The following is an 18,480-nucleotide window of genomic DNA, read 5'->3' on the forward strand; positions in this document are numbered from 1 at the left end:
AGGGGCTCAGCCTCAGAAGGACACAAGAGACCAAGGAGGACGTGATCTTTGAACTGAGTCAGAAAGATGAGACAGCATCATCAAGAGGAGCAAGGTGTGCAAAGGCCCTGAGGCAGGTGCAGGCTTTGTGCGTTTGAGGAACGGAAAGAAGACTGGACTGGCTGGAGGGGACAGGGCAATACTGGGCATGGTGTGAAATAAAATCTGCAAGGTGGGCAGGACTCCAGGCCTGCAGGACAAGCGAACCTGGTACAGAGCGTAGATTTTTACTTTAAGTAGAGCGCCGAGCCACTGGGGTGTAAGGCCACAGCTGATACAATACTGCTGAGTAACAAGCAACCCTGAAACCTCAGGAGTTCACAAGAACACGTGTCTTTCTCTCCCATGCTGGGCTCTGGGCTGGTGGGGAGGGTTGCCCAGTATGATCTGGGCTTGGCTGAACTTGGCCCCCAGTGGAAAATCAGGTTCAGGTCTTCCTTCCCTTTCTCATTCGGAGGCTCCAGCTGCAGAGGCACTGGACATGAGAAAAGTGCAAGGGGCAAAAACCCAGGCATGCAGCCCATTTCGAGACTCCTCTCGCAGCGTGGTGGCACAGATTCCACGGACGAAACAAAGTCACATGACCTGCTCTTGGAGCAAGGAGGTTCGTCCCACCCATCATGAGGCCCTGGCCAGGGTGGTGGTCAGATATGGGAATCTCCTGCTTTTTCAAAGTCTTATGCCACCCTCCAGAAGACCTGTATTAGTACCTGTGTCCTCTAGCTGAGAGAAATCCCAAGAGGATATGAAACACAAACGCGAAGCGCACATGCGACGCTCAGGGTCTGTCTGGCAGAGAGCCAGTGGAGGCAGCAGGTGCCACACTGTCCAGGCTCCTTCCCCGGAACCACACTCAGCATCGCAGTGCCAAGCGCAGCAGCCTTGGACTATGTCTATGAGCTTGTCCTGTGCAGCCTTTAGCAAGAGGTGTCCTGAGGTACCTGCTTCGGCATTTTCGCCGTCGGAGTTTACGAGAGTTTCCTGGGAAGCTCTACGTTCGGAGAGTGGGAGGCAGAGCCACGGAGCCCGAGGTACCCAAGGCCCACAGCGAACACGGTGAGCGGGCCAGAGCCTGGCAGAGTTGTGACTGTCACCACTGTGAGCACCATCCCCTCCCCCCCCCCAACTCTCAGCACCAGCCTGACTCGGCCCCGTTTTTAACCAAAACAAGTCAGCCTTCCGCTGGACCCCACTTTGAAGAGTCGCCAAATGGCCCATGGGCTGTCCGATCAGAAGGGAGAGATGCCCTTGGACAAATCACAGGCTGGTCGGTGCCATCTCAGCACTGTCCTTCTGGAAACTTCCACCCTTCTCAGAGGCAGCCCTCCTGGGTTCCGCTTGAGAGAGGAAACACGATCTGGGCCTGCCTGGGAGCCTCCTCAGCCTTGGCATTGGGCTCAGCCTCACGGTGGCTCAGGGAGGCAACAGGAACTGTTTGCGTCCCCTGGCAGGGACCTGGAAGCTGCACATGCCTCGCTGGGTTCAAGTACAACGTCTTTCGTGAACGGCATGACCGGGCATCGCCTGCTGTATTTTACCTGCGATCCAGCCCCTCTACCCACCCTCTGCTCCGGCCTTGGAACTACATGAAAGGGTTAAAAAGAGAGCCAAAGAGAGAGAGGAGGAGGAGAAATAGATGGGGAGGGTGTGGCAGTGAGGGGGGTGGGTGTCCATGAAAATTTATGTGCTGAAAAACAGCTGTAAAACGTTTACTGTTTCAATGACGGTTTTATGTTTACAATAAAAAGTCCTCCAGCCAAGCAGGGCTTTGAAATGTTACATCTCCAAGCGGATCCAAGAAAAAGAGGCTCAGGGAGAAGATTCCCGCAAGCCCCTCTCTGGGGAGGGACCCCCAAAGAGGACCATTAAAAAGAGGTCCCCCCAGATGGCACCTTTCAGCACCTGGCTCAGCTGTGTGTGAGCAGGGGGAGAAAGGCCAGGATACACAAACAGGAAAAATAAGCTCGTTTTTTTCAAAGCCAAGTACCCGTGGCGAGAAGCCCTGGAAACTCAGGCTTTGGAAGCGGGTGGCGGAGGGACTGGGGGAGGGAGGATGGCCAGCTCAGCCAAAGCTGGCTAAAAAATCTGACTGCGATCCATCAATCACTAACAGGAACTGATCGAGTGCCATGAAGGCTGAGTTCTTCCAGGAAAGAGCCTGGGGGAAAGGACTTTGGCTTTGACAAAGAGATGCGGGTTCAAGCCCAGACTCCGCCCTGACCTGGCTCCATCTCCTAAGGTAAGTTCTTTGTCCTCTCGGGCCCTTAGTTTCTTCCTCAAGAAATTCCAAGTGGCAAGCATTGTTGGCCCCCTTGGAACAAACGGTTATGTGCCCGGGGAGGGGGGGCAGGCAAGGCGCCAGGGAGGCCGGGGCTGGGGTGGATCGGATCAGGGCAGGCTGTGAGCATGAGGTGGAAGGCGGGGGCTGTTAAAGCTTTGGAAAAATGTGAGTTTTGTTCTCTGCTCAATGGATGACTTTAGTCAAGTCACCACATAGGTTTTTGGGTCAAGAAGCCCATTTTACTTTTTATCTCTTTAGGAATTCCTGTTTTCCACTTTGCATTCAGCTACGGGAAATGCAGTGTACCCCAACCTGGTCCCTTCTTGTCGCCTCTGCACACAGGGCACCTGCAGCTACTCAAGCAAGTAAATAAAAACCCCAAAGCATGTGCAGCTTCTCAGACACACCCTGCCATTTTGAGCCTAGGAGCTTTATAAGTTCTGTTTCCTTCCTCCTCTAACAAACTCCTACTCAGCCCTCAAAACCCAGCTGAAGTAGCACCTTCTCAGCTGTGCCGAATACCCCTGCATAGTGTTCTGATAGGGCACACTGCTTTCTTGCACCCCAAGTCCCATCACACTGCCTTAAAAAATCTACTACTATCCTGACTTCTTCTCTAAACGATGCTTCTTGAGGGTGGCTGGGTCCCAGTCACCTCGTAACCCCTGTGTGTAGTGCTGGGCATGATGGCGGGAAGAACCTGCTGCTGAAAGGAGAGATGAATGGTGGAAAGCACTTCTTCTCTAGGAGCGAATAGGACTGCTGGCCTCAGAGGGACCAAGAGGGCCATCATTCTCAACCCATGTCTGTCACCTCACACGCAGTGGGTGGCTCCCCTCTGCCAGCCTTCTCCACGTCCTGGCAGCGGACAGGAATCGGGGCTGACCTGCCAGGCTGCGTAGCCAGGAAGCCGTTCAGACTGCGGGGCAGCATCTCCCCCTCGGAGGAGAGCAGTGGGCGTTTTAGGAGTTGGGGGGGTGGCTGGACCCATTCCCGGGCTGTCCCTGTACTGCTGTGGGCTGAGTGTGCTGTGGGCTGAGTGTGCTGGGTGGGGAGGGGGGTGTCATGCTTTGCAGCGTGTTCACCCCTCTGTCCTCCCAGAAGCCAGGGCCCTCTCCCGCCTCCCTCTGGAAGCCCAGGAAGTGACCGTGGCCTGACCGGACGCCCCTGCCGGGCTCTCACCATGAACCCCGACGGCCATGGCAGCGGCTGCTCGGGGGACTGTTTCAAACGATTCCCTGCAAACTTTCGCAAGATACAAAAGAGGCTGGAAACTCACAGGATAAACCAAAGTGGAAACAAAACTGTGTCGCTGAGGCCGGCCCATGGGAACTGAAACCACAGGGCAGAGTGCTCTGAGCTCTCCAGACACAAACAGCTAAGCCCCCGCGTGAGTCACTGGTGTGGCCACAAGGATGCTCGAGAGGGAAGGCCTGACTGGACAGAAGCCAACGCAGTGTCCTGGGGACCCTCTGTGCGTTCTGCTCCCTGGAGATTTCATTTCACGTGCGTTGCAGCAAAGAGAACACTCGTAGGACATGGAGGACATCCCTCAGGCTCTGGTCACCGACGATACAAACACCCGATGGGGTTTCATCATAACCCAGTCTAGGAACTACCTGTTTTCTCCAAATCCTCGTGAGAACACAGAACCCAGGGTGCTCAAGCAACCCAGACCACCCTGAGCTGGAATTTGCATTCTTTCCTTCTGCCGCATTCTCCAGCTGTCGGTCCCACCGGAAGCCCAGGCTGGTTCCGTGGGCGGGAGGGTTTCCTGCTCTCTCGGTCTCCACACTGCTTTGATCATGCGCCACGAGCAGTGCAGTGAAAACTGGAGCATTCCCTCCCAACAGCTGTAGCCGTCTTTATCTACAAATGAGGTACATACCCCTAGAGGTGATATTAGGAAACACTGCAAGAAATGGAATTGAAATGGGATGAGCTCAAAGACAGAAGCTGCAATGCTTGCTTCCTGTACCCTGGTGCAGGGTCAAGGGTAGCCAGATTAAAAAACACAGGATGCCCAGCTAAGTGTGTGACACAGTTTGGCTAAAATAAAACAAAATAAAACAAAATGATTGTTTCTCTGAAATTCAAAGCTAAATAAGCATCCTGTATTTTTATTTGCAAAATCTGGCAACCCTAAGGGGTCGGCAATTATATTTTAAAAAGGCCACAGGAAATAGTCTAGGCTTTGTGGGACCACGACTCAACTGTTGTAATGTGAATGCAGCCCGCAGCAATTCCTACACAAAGAGTGTGGCTGTATTTCAATAAAACTTTATTGATAAAAACCAGACTCGTCGGTGGTAGACTGCAGTTGGTGGACCCCTGCCCTAGGGGACCACCATGGGTGCGTGACACTTAGGAGAGCCCTGGTCTGTGCAAGAGCCTGGATTTGCATCATTCTCCAGTGACAAATAAACCTTTGTCCTGTTTGCTCTGGGGGCTGAGGGTGGGGGCTGGTGAGCTGGTAGAGGATGGGAATGAAGACCCCCGAGTAACAGAGGAGGCTAAAGGACTAAACATGCATGCACACGCACACACACACACAAACACACACTCACGCACACACTTAAAAACTGCTGCAACCACGATACCAACTTTGGTGGTCCTGCATTCAGTGCATCAAATTAAATGCTTCCCCTGCCCCGATTACTAGCAATTCAATCAGTCAACGGGCAGCCACAACAACACATTAACTTTTTTGCCAAATCAATCCCACCAAGTCCCTCCATCCCAGCACAGAGGCATTAAGTGGTACCCCCACACCCCTGAACACAGGCTTAGGAAGCCCCCTCTGCACCTGGATCTCTGAATCCCCATCCGCAACCGTGGCCTTCTAGTCACCAGTGAGCCCAGGAAACTGAAGTCCTGGGGTGGTTTTCCCTCCCTCTGCAGCCAGCTGTGCTGCAAAGGTCCCAGCTCACAGCTCTGCCCACCACCGTTACAGGTCCTGGCTTCACACATCATGTGAGCCTTTGCTCAGCACCAGATGAAGCTGCGTGGCCCAACTTTCCTGGGCCCCCTTGATGGGTAATTTCACAGAGAAACACGCAGGCACAACGGACGGTCTGAGACGGGCTGGCATTTGAAACACGCCCTAGGACCCAGCCCTTCCTGAATTCCTCTTTCAACTTGAGGTGGGTGGCGGTGGGGTTTCTTTCAAAGAAAGTGAGTTCTCAGAAGAGAAAACTGTTTTCCATCTCGGGAACAGTCTGTGGAAGATACTGGCTGTGCTTGGGGGCAGCCACGTAGAGGCCCGGGTCGGTCGGGAGGGCAGAGGGGTAGTGGGGAGTGACGGGGAAGGGGGTACACTTGGGCATTCAGCTCCTGAAGCAGTGTCTCCTTTGGGGAGACGATCTGGAGGGAATGAAATGTCTCATTTTACTGAGGGCATGTGTATGAGGAAAAAAATGCACCATTTTCCTGTTCTGTCTGATCCTCATTATTCAACACCACACTTCTGTTTCTTCACGTGCCTTTTCATGTCTCTTCACTCCCAGCCCAGCTCAGTGTGTTTGTGAGGCCTACTGCATCTAACTCACTTCTGTAACACCCTCCCAGAGCTTGGGGGAACACGAGGACTTTCTGAGGATGGGTGCTTTGCTTTCTGAAAGCATGCAGCCCCCAGTGGGCTCCTTGATAACTGCTGCCTAAACATGGTCTTAATACTCTAAGGGCAGAGGAGAGGGTCTGGGTACCAAAGCTTGCTCGGAAGCAAAGCACCTTCCTTGAAGTGCTGCAAAAATGGTCCTTGGGATCACATATTCATTCAGCAAACACCTCCAGGGACAGGTATTTCAGCATTCAGAAGAAAATTCATAGCCTCAGCTTTCGGGATATTCCAGGGCAGCTGGGAAGTCATCTGGGATATAGAGGTTCCTGCTGCCCTGCCTGAGGCGTCCATGACTTTGAGCCATGAAACAGAAGGCCAGACCCCATGCTGTGTTCCAAAGACAGAGAAAGGAGAGTCAATCAGGAAGCCATGGCTGCTTGCCACTGAACTTGTCTCATCACCCTCTGCCTTCCAGGGCCAGGACGAAATTGCCAACATAGGAGGTGGCCTTTAGCAGGGGTCCCAGTGATAAGGGTAAAGAGACAGCACAGTCTCACGGGTTCAAAGATGTGATGATGGGACAGTACTTAGGAGGACATCTCTGTCCGCTCCCTATCTCCTCATCACCAGGACGAGGGCATTATGGCTCTGCGGTTTCAGGCATGGGCTCCAGGAGCCCAGCTGCAGCCTCTGCCCACACTCATGTCTGTCAAACGCGAGAGACAGAGTCTCATCTGGGTCACCTGCTGCCCATTTCAGGGGGCAAAGCAGGAGATCAGGCCAGTGAGGAGGCTTCAAAAACGACAGAGGATAATAAAAAAATGTGAGGGAGTACCAAGGGACTAGCCAGACGAGCAGCTGCTTTGTGCAAACACGCACTCATGTAATAAAAGTGAGAAAAGTACAGATATATTGAGGTTTTAATATGCCGAGGGTCCCAAGGCAGTGGAAGGCTGATTATTTAAAATTCCCATTTTCTTCGTGGCATTTCATTGGCTAACTGGAGCCGATGTTCACTCGTCAACCCCAGAGTCTTACACAGAGACAGTCTGTAGATTACAAGCTATGCGCCAAGGCCGATTTTGTGTCTAATTAGGATACTAATAAAAAAGCAACACATGCACTGACTCTATTTCACCCTGTGGCAAGAGCACGCTTCAAACACAATATGAAGAAGGTGGGAAATCATGTCTTGGGCTCCAGCCGCTCCTGAAATCTTAAAACGGCTGCAGCCTTCGCTCTGACAACCTTCTGAACTTTGACGGGTCAGACACACACAAGGGCTTTCAAAGGTCACTTCAACCTAATCGAACTGTGTTCTTCAGAAAGACACAATCGGAACCTAGAATTTTCTGGCAGCCGCCACTTAGGAACCAAACCTTGAGCTGCTTGGAGCCAGACCACCCCGCCAGGCTGTGACAGTGACACTAGGGCACACGGCAGCACATGAGCACCTTTTTTTCCTGGGATGGAGGCAACGGATTAAAAACGATAAGTACTGATAAAGGGAAGGACTGACTGGGGGGCCAGGGGAGGGAAAGAGAGACCTGGAGGAAAAGCACCCAGGACGGGAGCCGGAGCGCTGCCAGCGTTTCCTCTTCCAACGCACTGCACACGTCTCTGCAAGAAGGAGACCAGGTAAGAAGAGCCAGGGAGTCGCCAAGGACCCGCCAGCCTCTCCGACACCTCCATGTTGACACCCCCTTTGTCACATAACCCAGCCGAGTTCATGACCTCTGCGCAGCTAGTCTCTGCTCTGGCATCGGCTTTGCAGGCCTCTGTGACGAAGGCAGCAGCAAGAAGTGAAACAGATAGATGACAAATACCGCGGGATGTGCATAATGACCCATGTGAGGATGCGTCCGTGTCTGTGAGTGAGACTAGGAGGCACCAATGGTGACGAGGAGGGAGGGGCAGAGGCTGCTGGTACCATCGATGAATCCCCTTCCCTTGGCCGCTGTGCCGTCTCCCAGCTCTTGCGACCTTCTCTGAAGAAGGAGTCTCGGCTACTGCCTTTGTTGACCTCGCCCAAGACACCTGGGAAGGCGTGGCGGCCCCCACAGGGGGTGGCCCAAGACTGCCTGACCTGGGGCTAGAAGAGCCTGGCCCTCTGGCTTCAAGGTGAGATGGCTCTGAGGTCCACGTCATCCTGCAGAGCCCCGCGGGCAGGCCAGAGCCAGACATCGCTTCCCCCTTCCTACCTTGCTGTCCACCCATCCCAGGCTTCTCCTGAGAACACGCCCGCTGTAAAGCACTCTGCAGCCAAGTGCCTGTCTCGGGATCTCCTTCTAGGTGACTCTATTTAAGACACGGGGTTAAGAGAATCAACCCAGGCCAGGATCTCTTGAGGTGGGTTTACCAGTCGTCTGGCAGGTAAATTGAGACGGCCAGCCCAAGAGAGGCCAGAGGATGAGAGCAAGTGTATATGGGACTTAGGGGGAGGCCGGAATGTATTCTGGCTTCTGGTCCAAAGCACAGGGTGTGGAGCCTCGCATGATACACAAGGTCTCGCACACACCACATGGAGAGCAAAGCGGGTAGGGAGGATTCCAGGGCTTCCATCTCCAACCTTCTATGCAGTCAGACACCACTGGGTGGAGCCATTGTGGAAATGGACCAGTACATGGGCCAGGGGCTACCGTGGCTGAAGAAGGCATGGTTATTCCGGAAAATGAAGTTACCAAGAGTGGGGGAACTGCCTGCTCTCTCCTTGGGGCCAGGGCCGCCTGTGCCCCCAGACACGACACCAAAAGATGACCACGAAAGAGCGCTCTGAATACCTGCATGGCTCAGGACAGACCAGGAAGCTTCACGGCTGACATATCTGAACGACTCCTGGAGCCCAAATCACTCAAAACAGGATCTTGCCTCCATATTAATCAGGGTCCTCCAGGGAAATGGAATCAATAAGCTATACATATGCACTTATTCATTAGTTTATTAATGAATTATAAGGAACTGGCTTATGTGATTATGGAGGCGGAGAAGTCCCAGGACCGTCATTTGGCAAGCAGGAGACCCAGGAGAGCCAGTGGTATAAATTCTAGTCCAAAAGCTGGCAGGCTTGAGGCTCAAGGAGAGCTGATGTTTCAATTTGAGTCCAGAGGCAGGAAAAAGCCTAAGCGACTCAGGTAGGAGGAGTTGGGGAGAGGGTCAGCCTTTCGCTTTATTCCGGCCCTCAACTGACAGGACGAGGCCCACCCAGAGTTAGGGAAGCCCATCTAATTCATTCAGTCTGATTCAAATGCTAATCTCATCCAGAACACCCTCCAACACCCAGAATACCAGCAGATCAAACATCAGGCCACTCAAGGAGCTATATACAATTCCTCATCAGAGCCCTGGTTACTTATCAACCAGTTTTGTCTCCGAGCTCGACTAGATTAAGGACCTGACAGATTTCCTAAATTGGTATGGACATAGCTCCAGTCTTAGAAATGACAGCCAACAACCCTCTAAAAAGGCCCGCGACTAACAGGTTTATTAACACAGCACATCTTTTTGAAGTTCTGATTAGGACAATTTCGAGAAAGGTGCTTTGGGCGAAACTGACACGCACATATTACACCTAAGTTCCAGTCTTCTGGGACTATACTCCTGAGTCAGGCATGGAAGGGAAAATTCCCTTCCCAATTCTCTTACAATCCTATATGCATGAGAAAAAGCAAGAGTCTGGGTTTGATGCTTCTTTCTCTTTAACTCCAGAGTCACGGGCAATCTAACCAGAGTTTAAAACCACAGTTTGCTTTTCGGTTATTTTTAATGAGTATCTGGTATTTCTGACAAACGACACCGGTCTTCCATCTCTATTAGTAATATAAAACTTTTCTCATAAATAGCTGTGATTAAAAATCTAAGTAGATTTAAAGAGAAATTACAAGCAAATACTATAACAGAAGAGCAGACAGCACAAAAGGTGTAAAGGTGGTATAAAAATGAAGTTTGGGAAACACGGTTTCACGTTATTAAAATGTGAAAACCACAAAAAAAAAGGGGGGGGGGGAGGGTGGTTAAGGAATGGGTCTTGAAAAAGCCGAGCAGGAAAAGACAACAGTAAACAGCCATCCGCCTGCCCAGAGTCAGGAATGACACAGAATGAATGTCACGTCTTCATTCTTGTGTAAACATGGTGCTCACTCATTCTCAGGAAAGGAGGAAGTCGGAGCCAAGACAGGTAATTCCTGAGCCTTCCAGAGAAGGGCAGAAACACCCGCTCCTCCCTGCCGCAGGGACTGAAAAGCTACAGAAAACAGGCCAGGCCAGGCTCAGCTCAACTCACCGCCAGTGATTTACTTCTACTGTATTTAACTTCCTTAAAGCACGTGAGTCAAACATCCTCAAATTCGGGTACGCCACACCACATCTAGGTGGTGAATGAAGTATAACGGCTTCATTTCTGATGGAAAAGAATCAGCTGAGAGTATTGATTAGAAGATATTCAAACGACCCCACGACTTAGAGGTGTGGGGGACCCCCTTCTGTTCACGACGTCTATGAGTCAGGAATTTGACGAGCGCACCAGGGGACCAGTCAGTTCCTGTCTGACAGTGTTGGGAAGCTGGAACCATGGGCAGGCTCGGGGGGCACGTCCTGTCTCATGGTTGATGCAGCCTGAGTTCCAGGTCTCGGGATGCAGGCTGAGCTCCGGTGCTCAGGAGCCAGATGGAGCATGCGCACAGCAGGGCAGCCAGGCTCCAGCGGGGAGCCTCCCATGAGGAGAGAGGTAGAACCAGACGGAAGCACGATCGCCTCTTAGGACCGAACCACAAGGTCCCCTGGACCACATTCTAATCAGTTAGAAGGGAATCAGTAAGACTGGCCCCATTCAAGGATGGGAGGGTGGAATTAGACTCTACCTCTTTGGGGGAGAAGGTCAAAGAATATGCAGGCCAACCTAAAACCACGACGGAGAGGACGGCTGTGGAAAACTGCACCCTACATCCCGGCCTCCCCTCCCACTTCTTCCAGGCGTCCCACGTGGTGACCACCTTGATGGCACAGGGTCACCCGCAGTAACACCTGAAGAGCACATTGGTGAGCCTGACGCTGCCCAGTCTCAACTTCAAGGTAACGGCTCTAACAACCGAACAAGTCCGAAGAAATGAGGAGCAAAAGAAGGCAGGAAAGGGACAGATGAGAATGGGATGGGAAAAAGAACAAAGGAGTTAAAAAAGAAAAAAGGAAGCTCCCGTCATGGCTTAGTGGTTAACAAGCCCAACTAGGAACCATGAGGTTGCGGGTTCCATCCCTGGCCTCGCTCAGTGGGTTAAGGATCCAGCATTGCCGTGAGCTGTGGTGTAGGTTGCAGACGCGGCTCGGATCCTGCATTGCTGTGGCTCTGGCGTAGGCCAGCGGCTACAGCTCCGATTCGACCCCTAGCCTGGGAACCTCCATATGCCGTGGGAGCGGCCCTAGAAGAGACAAAATTAAAAAATAAAAAAGACAGCAGTTAACATGCCTTTCCTTTGTCACAAGCCTATGCTGAAACATGGGGGTTGAAAGGAAACAGTACCAGGAAGATGTCGGGGGGAGACAGGGTATTAGTACCTATCTTTGAAGTCACACATCCTACAACAGGTGTGGAAATCACTGAGCTGTTCCTGAAAAGGGAGGGCAGTTGGCACCTTGATGTGGGCATGCTTCTTGGCTTCAACTTCTAACCTCAGGTCTCACCTTGGACATGTCACACTGTTGGCTCAAATACCAGCTCAAATACAATTGCCGATGCATTAGGGACATCGGCAGTTCATCAGCCAAGGTGTGAGCGACCTGTAAGTCCTCCTGGGGCTTACTGCCCAAACTGGACCCATTTAAACACAAAAACCCAAACCAACAGAACAAGCAACTTCCTGCAGATGATACCAGCTAATTTTGACACTATCTTAAATTAACACCAAACATGATGTGTGGGATGCTACAGTGACACCAGCATCAACTGCTCTGCAGTTGACGTGACACTGCAAGTTGGGTGACTTGGTTAATAATGATAACCTGTTGTTCCGAAGAGAACAAACAGAGTGACCGGGATTTTAAAATCACTGCTCACTTTCCACATCTCCCATGGCTACTGAGGTCACAGGATTCTTGGATTCCTGGTGCTTCCTTATCAGAACAGACTCCCCACCTGCACGTGATAAGCCAAAAGAGAAGGTTATTCGTGGGGTTTTTTCCCCTCAAAGATTTATTCCTCCTGGACTTGTGTAAATGAGTCTTAAGCAATATCTTAGTTGTGGAGTTGGAGGGCCCAAAACAGCCTAGCACGTGGATTACAAGGAAATGTTTGATGGAAGGGTGGGAAAAGAATGGATCTGAGGTCCTAGGCTTGTTCATAAAAGCATCCTGACATAATACTTTTCAGAAGGCAAAATGACCGCATGTAACCAGAGCCTTAAAAACAAAACAAGGGAACTTTATATTCTTGGACCAACTAGTATTATTCCCAACAATATTAAGAATTCTGCAACAATTCATGGCAAGGAATTTTTAAAAATCTTAGGTATTCACAAGACATATACACCACAGTTGCTGTGTGATATAGCACATGGAAAAGCTGAAATTAACAGAATGTCTGCCCTGTGGATTGGTGAAACACGAGTTGGCAGAAGTACAGGGTCACTGGAAGGGGAAACTAGGACTTGACTGGTTCGGTGTCAGGCACTGCTATGCATCTGTTCAGAGACACAGTCTTATCTGAACCTGAACAGAACCCAGTGGGTTTGGGCTAGCAGTAGTTCTACCGTCTGGGAAGACGCATTGCACAGCAGGTTCAGGAATCAAAACTGCAGCAACTGAGCAAAGTCTTTGTCCTCCATACGGGGGTTCCTGTGGCAGCTGTAAAAAATGACCATAGACTGGATAGCTATAAAAAAAAAAGAGAGGAGTTCCCGTCGTGGCGCAGTGGTTAACGAATCCGACCAGGAACCATGAGGTTGCGGGTTTGGTCCCTGCCCTTGCTCAGTGGGTTAACAATCCGGCCTTGCTGTGAGCTGTGGTGTAGGTTGCAGACGCGGCTCAGATCCTGCGTTGCTGTGGCTCCGGCATAGGCCAGTGGCTACAGCTCTGATTCGACCCCTAGCCTGGGAACCTCCATATGCCGCGGGAGCAGCCCAAGAAATGTCAAAAAGACAAAAAAAAAAAAAAGAGAGAGAGAGAAATTTATACTCTCCCAGATCTGGAGGCCAGAAATTTATACTCCCCCAGTTCTGGAGGTCAGAAATTTATACTCCCCCAGTTCTGGAGGTCCAAAAAACCAGGGTATTGGCTGGGCTGCACTCCTTCCAAAGGCTCTAGGGGAGGACCCACCCCTGCCTCTTCTTGTTACTATTATTCCATTCATAAATGTCCTTCTCATATTAGAACCCAAAGTAGATCTGTCTCTTAGGGCTCAGTTCTAGAAATAACTGAGAACCGGAGAAGTGATCACATTTCCCTTTTTGCCAGGCCCACTAGGAAGCTCAGAGTGCACTTCCACCTAGTTTTTAGGCCCTTTTGACACACATTTTACCAGCTTGACTTTGTGTTGTCTATCCTACTCTTACGCTACCTTCCCCTGATTTCTCTACTTATTTCCCCTCCAATGTCATCACTCTTGCTGATCACTAAATGCTTTTTACTAATAATGCAAAGGCAAATGCTATCTTCCTCAACTTCCTAATCACGTTTTCTTTACACAGCTAGATATATGACAAAATGAAGCTGATTACTTCACAATAAGAAAGGCCTGCTGGGAGTTCCCGTCGTGGCGCAGTGGTTAACGAATCCGACGAGGAACCATGAGGTTGCGGGTTCAGTCCCTGCCCTTGCTCAGTGGGTTAATGATCTGGCGTTGCCGTGAGCTGTGGTGTAGGTTGCAGACACGGCTCGGATCCCGCGTTGCTGTGGCTCTGGCGTAGGCTAGTGGCTACAGCTCCAATTAGACCCCTAGCCTGGGAACCTCCATATGCCGCGGGAGCAGCCCAAGAAATAGCAAAAAGACAAAAAAAAAAAAGAAAGGCCTGCTTATCCAAGGCAACCTCCGTTTTCCCAGGAAGGCTGCATGACTGGTGGGGAGACCAAGACAGGGGGTCTTCTATCGCCCTGTGTATGGAGACCAGCCTGCCAAGGAGCTTTGCCCAGGATATGATCTCATGCTGGGGATGCTTAAGACAGAGGAGTCACCGAACCAGATGGCTCACTCTTCCCTCACCTCCTCTCTTCTGTTGAAGCTCTAAAATTCTGAATAAAATACGAAACAAGCCCTTCAAGAAGCCCACTGTTAACACATGAATAGTGAGTGACAGAACAAACTAAGAAGCAAAGGCTGGGAGGGAAGGAGAGGCCACAGGCTAGGGGTGAGCAACAAAGACAGAAAGCAGGAAACAAGATGGCTGGTGAGAAACTCTTCAGGGTGAGAAATGGGGGTGAGACACGTCTTGGAAACTCCACATGCGCATAAAACCTCATCGCATCCTTGTCACTGCTCCCCAGAAAACGCCTCCCGGAGGCGGGAGAAAATGGTCGGTCCTGCCATATTTATCCAGAGCTCAGAGCACAGGCTTTTCAATCCCAAGGGCAACGAGCCAAGAGGAACGGTATGGAAATGCTTTTCCAGCTCTGGGGACTTTGGCCATTTCACCAGAGGACTTTCCACGAGGGGGTCTGCTGCTCCGAATTCCCAAACCAAGGGGCTCTGACCTGCCCGATTCAATACGGTAAAGACACACCCATGACTCTAACAGCTGATAATGACGACGACTGTCGCAGTGGCTACAGAGCACGAAAAACTACGTGCCTTCATGTCTTCTGGAAGAAGGAGGGGCAAGGACGAAGGAATGAAAGGACAGTTATTCTCGAGTCGTTGCTAGAAGTTACAGCAATGAAAACTCTTACTTTCATAGAGCACGGTGGAAAATCTAAGCTGCAAGTTTTTGTAGAGATGATATAATCAACTACCTTATGTTCTCACCTAGTTCTTTATTCGACGCCGGTAAGCAGAGCCTGTAGAGGAGTGTCCAGGTGGAGAGAGGCACTCCCCAAAGATTTAATTATAGATTATAAATGAAGGGCTGAGATCCAGAACAGAGGGATGAGGCAAAGGCTGCTTAGTTCTTCACTAAACCCACTTCTCTCTTCTTCCAGTACATTCCTGATTCTCTGCCAATGGCATTAGGGTGGGTGTGAGGTATGCTGCTTGCAGGGCTGGCCTGGAAACATCCCACGTGCTTCGGGCCTGCTCGCTCTGCTCTTCTGCTGGGCCACCCAGGGAATGGACAGTGGAGCCCTGATGGATAGAGCCTGGGTCCCTGAGTGATCCACAATCATCTATGAGCAGAGCTACAAATAAATCCTTACGTCAAGAATTAAGGAGTTCCCGTTGTGGCTCAGTGGTAATGAACCTGTCTAATATCCGTGAAGATCTGGGTTCAATCCCTGGCCTTGCTGAGTGTGTTAAGGATCTGGCATTGCTGTGAGCTGTGGTGACGGCTGGCAGCTGTAGCTCCAATTCGACTCCTAGCCCTGGAACCTCCATATGCCGCAGGTACAGCCCCAAAAAGCGAAAAGCAAAAAAAAAAAAAAAAAAAAAGAATTAAGTGTTAGGAGCGCCCTCTCGGTGTCTTTCGAGCTGCTGGGACTCCGGTTGGCTCCCCAGCCTGGCACAGTTGGTTAGGCATTGGTTGCTGCAGCTGAGGCTTAGGTTGCACTGTGGCTCTGATCTGACCCCTGGCTCAGGAGCTCCATATGCCTCGGGGTGGCCCAAAATGACCGAAAACAAAACAAAACAAGAAAAGAATTAAGTGTGACATCACTGAAATTGTAGGGTTATCTGTTACCTCCGCTAGCTTAGTCTGATGCCAAGGAACAAAGAGCCAGGTCCAGTTGTGACCTTGGCAGAGATGGGAAAGCAGTGAGCAACTGTCATGAGTCACGCCAGAGGGGACTCAAAGCCCAGAGTAGCTGTGAGACTGTCGACACCACACAGAACCTCCCAGGGTCTCTGAGAGGTAGGAAAAGACGGTGGGGGAGAGTGTGAAAGAAGAGGATGAAGCTGGAAAAAGAAAAACGTACAGATGCAAAGCAGGTGGGCAGAGGATTCTGTGGCTTCCGTTCATGTATAATCACAGTCCGCAGCAAGCCAGGCATCTTGCCATCGCCCTTGTCTCTGATGCCTTGGTCCTTGTGCGGGGGGAGCTTGTGGTAGCAAAGGCCACTGTGGCAGATACTGACTCCCAAGGCCAAAACCAGGCACTATTGTGTTGGGAAGTTTCAGATCTTCCTAGGTGAGTCTAATATGTTACCAGCATTGGGTACCACTTCTGAAGAGGAAACTCAAAACAAAAAGAAGAAAGCAAATGCGCTGCAGCTAATGGGAAAGTCTAAAGATGCCCCTTCTCCACTTGCGTCAACCAACAGGGCAGCAGCCCACCTGCCTGGCTTTCGCCTTTACTTTTCCTTGCTCTCCCCGGTGCTTATAAACGTCATTCAGTTTCACCCAGGTACATACCACTCGCGTCCTTGCATCATGTTCCATCCCCTCACTCATGAAAAACCAAACCAACAGGAGTTCCCTTCATGGCTCAGTGGTTAAAGAATCTGACTAGTAACCATGAGGTTGCTGGTTCGATCCCTGGCCTCGCTCAGTGGGTTAAGGACCTGGCGTTGCTGTGGCTGTGGTGTAGGCCGCCAGCTGTTAGCTCTGATTCAACCCCTAGCCTGGGGACCTCCAAATGCCACAGGTGCAGCCCTAAAAAGCAAAAAACAAAAAACCAACAAACTAGAGTTGCTTTAAATCCTGCTCCAGCTTTGTTCCTCTGACCCACCACACTCACCAGCGGGGAGCCCCTCACAGCCAAGAGACGAACACCACAGCTGCCAGAAGGACAGAATGACTTCTTTGTTCCCTGCACCCCATGAAATAAAATACACTGCCAACCACGAAGCTCCTGCTATTTACTGGGTACTCCCTACATGCCAGGAACAGTGACAGCACTTGTCTATTTCATGGTCACTTCCAGATGTTGTCGCCAGCACTTCACCCTCAGACATCTCCATAAGGAAGATGCTGTTATCACCTCCGTTTTACAGATGAGGCAACTGAGCCCAAGAGGGCTGAGTAAAATCACCCGGTCACGTCGTGCAACTTGTGGGGGGCAGAGCTGGGATGGAACCCAAGTCCATCTGACCCTGCAGCCAGTGACCGCAACCACTGCCAGAGGCCACAGTCAATCTGGTTGTCTCCTCCACTGGACAGACGGGGAGCGCGGCCAGGGACAGCTGCTTCCTCAATCCCTTTGGCCCATTTTGACACACGAGGGCGGCCCAGCAGATGCTGAGTGAATCAATGAACAAGTGACTCATTCTAAAGGTGTAACTTACAGGGGATCAGGGTACGTAGGAGCGTGATCTTAAGGCATGGGAAGGAAGCTACGGTGTCGGTCAACACTGCAGCTTCTGCAAACAGCACTGATATTCAAAATGCCACTTTCAAAGAAAAGCACATGGCTGGATCCAAATTTATTTAATAGTTTACATTAAAAGCTCCTTAGTGGGCCATAAGCACCAAAGGACAGTCACAGGTATGCAGATGGGTTTCTTGCCATTACTTGGCTATCAAATCCTCCAGCTTTTACTCATACATTTGTATTTGCTCTAATGCCTATTTGTTGGGACAGCAAGTGAGGCCCATTTATTTGTAGGAAGGCAGAAGGAAAAATCTATAGAACACGTGCTACTTGTCCGGCATTTGTTCATCAACCCCCAGAGCACCCCTGTGCGGATGCTATTGGCCACTCAATACTTAGAAAAGGCTCAGGGAGGTTAAGCTTTTTCTCCAAGGTCACACAGCCTGTAAGTGATGGAATAGGGTCTGGAACCCAGGCCCCTGATTTCAAAGCATATATTCTTTCTTTAAAACAAGTGGCTCAGACTGCCCCGAACTTAACACCTGTGACTTCTGAAGAAGAGAAAATACTCTGATCCCTGGCCTTAAGTATCTCCATACAATAACAAGAATAACCAGAAACAAGTCCCACTAGGATCCATGAGGACGCAGTTTCGATCCCCGGCCTCGCTCAGTGGGTTAAAGATTCGGCCTTGCCGTGAGCTGTGGTGTAGGTCACAGATGCGGCTTTGATCCCGTGTTGCTGTGGCTGTGGTGTAGACCAACAGCTGTAGCTCTGATCTGACCCCTACCCTGGGAACTTCCATATGCCATGGGTGCAGCCCTAAAAAACAAGCAAATAAAATAAATGTTATCCCGGGTGTTTTTAAAAAGGACCTAGGAATTAACAAGTAACTGTGAACAGTATTATGATATTGTTAAAACCTGAAGGGGAAAGGGAATTAGGATACGGGGAAGAAAAAATTTATTCTTTTCGTTATGGAAAAATATTTTTCTTTCTTCATACACAAGAAACTTACATGGGGCAGGTAAGTTACCAACACTGTAGAAAGGACAACGGGCTCTCAGATATTCCTGCTACTTGCCACTTGCGAGACACAAACCACGTGGTACCCAAATCAAGAACCACAGTTGAGGAGTTCCTGTCATGGCGCAGCAGAAACAAATCTGACTAGGAACCACGAGGTTGCGGGTTCGATCCCTGGCCTCGCTCAGCGGGTTAAG

General features: G+C 50.7%; 1 protein-coding gene and 1 long non-coding RNA gene across 4 annotated transcripts in view; one reads left to right on the top strand and one right to left on the bottom strand.

The window, feature by feature from the left end:
• WWOX (WW domain containing oxidoreductase) overlaps nt 1-18,480 on the bottom strand; it is a 957,466-nt gene that overhangs the window by 413,462 nt on the left and 525,524 nt on the right. The gene's annotated exons all lie outside the window — the stretch shown is intronic.
• On the top strand, nt 1,788-4,418 carry LOC125132951 (uncharacterized). 3 transcript variants are annotated; one of them, XR_007136361.1, is made up of 4 exons: nt 1,788-1,956; nt 2,153-2,278; nt 2,579-2,685; nt 2,996-4,418. It is a non-coding gene; the product is annotated as an uncharacterized LOC125132951 (long non-coding RNA). The 3 variants fall into 3 exon arrangements; XR_007136362.1 differs by having other exon boundaries at nt 3,422-4,418; XR_007136360.1 differs by having other exon boundaries at nt 2,579-4,418.

The sequence above is a fragment of the Phacochoerus africanus genome, chromosome 8 (assembly GCF_016906955.1).
Source record: "Phacochoerus africanus isolate WHEZ1 chromosome 8, ROS_Pafr_v1, whole genome shotgun sequence".
In the NCBI taxonomy this organism is placed as follows: Eukaryota; Metazoa; Chordata; class Mammalia; order Artiodactyla; family Suidae; genus Phacochoerus; species Phacochoerus africanus.